The sequence below is a fragment of the Petaurus breviceps genome, unplaced genomic scaffold (assembly GCF_028583685.1).
Source record: "Petaurus breviceps papuanus isolate PSGF00001 unplaced genomic scaffold, PetGlider_PUasm1.0 140, whole genome shotgun sequence".
Classification (NCBI taxonomy): domain Eukaryota; kingdom Metazoa; phylum Chordata; class Mammalia; order Diprotodontia; family Petauridae; genus Petaurus; species Petaurus breviceps.
In genome coordinates this window covers 51,967,567-51,968,690 of record NW_027185698.1, presented here as the reverse complement: position 1 = coordinate 51,968,690, position 1,124 = coordinate 51,967,567, and the positions used below count along the sequence as shown (strand labels likewise).

At 42.5% G+C, this 1,124-nt stretch overlaps 1 non-coding gene across 1 annotated transcript; it reads left to right on the top strand.

Annotated features, from left to right (window-relative positions):
- Positions 1–507: 507 nt before the first annotated feature.
- TRNAT-AGU (transfer RNA threonine (anticodon AGU)) lies at positions 508–581 on the top strand. The gene has a single exon. It is a non-coding gene; the product is annotated as a tRNA-Thr (tRNA).
- Positions 582–1,124: the final 543 nt, after the last annotated feature.

Sequence of the window (1,124 nt, the reverse complement as noted above, 5' to 3'; positions counted from 1 at the left end):
AAGTTTCATCCACCTTTTTTGGGTTTACATCACCATCATTTCTTGTTACCTCTTTCTCCACTGCCACCCCATCTTGAATTATCTCATTAGTTTAGAAACTTGCAAAGAACCACATATATTCATGCTCTGGGATATTCAGGTAGATTTTAAATTTCCTATCCCTGGAGATTTGGTTTAAGTTAAAAAAAAATATTTATTAAATGGAGGTTGGATTGTCATTTGTCCAGAACGTTGCAGAGACGACATGAGTTGGGCTTTACTGCTCCCACCACTTAGATGATCTAATTCTGTGATTCTGGAAGGAATGAGGGAGAAATTACATTCAACTCCTCCTGCGTCGAGGCTAAACTAAATTCTATTGTGTTTTCCAAGTATCCCAGAGAGCGTGAGACTGGAGGAGCGATATTTTGGTACCGAAAACTTCAAAATTCCTCCCCCTAACTCTTGCTCGCTGATAGAAACGTATTACACGCTTTTCTAGGTGGACTCCACAACCTTTATTACTCGGGCTCCGTGGCTTAGTTGGTTAAAGCGCCTGTCTAGTAAACAGGAGATCCTGGGTTCGAATCCCAGCGGGGCCTTTATTTTCAAAACTTTGCTTGCCCAAATTGCGTTGAACATAGAAGCCCTTCGGAAAAACTAGGAGCTAGAGGAATGTTTCATCCCTTAGAATTTCGTGCTTTCTTCAAGGCTGGGAACCCGACGGGGTCACCAAAGAATGGTGCAACTTAAATTTGAATTATAAACAACTATGGGCAACAATTTAATGCTTTCCTTGCTTCCGGAAGGGCAATTTACAATCCAGGAAGCTGGAACTCAAAATTGTCTCTGACTCTGAGACCGTGAGTCCTTTAAATTAGGGAAGATATGGCATCCTCACAGGTCCACAACTTCCAGCCATTCTTCTTTTCCCTCTGGGCACCTAGGATCGGCGAGAAGGAACAGTTTCATTCCTGTCTCTCTATCAAATAGAAGAAAAGCAAGCTATGAAGTGCTCCGTGTGCCCAAAACCGTGTTGCATGGGTTACAAAGTGTAACAACGAAGCATCACTTAAGGATAATATACTGCCCAGAGGTGTTATTCTTCTATTGGCCACTAGGTGGCAGAAGGAAACCATTCCAGG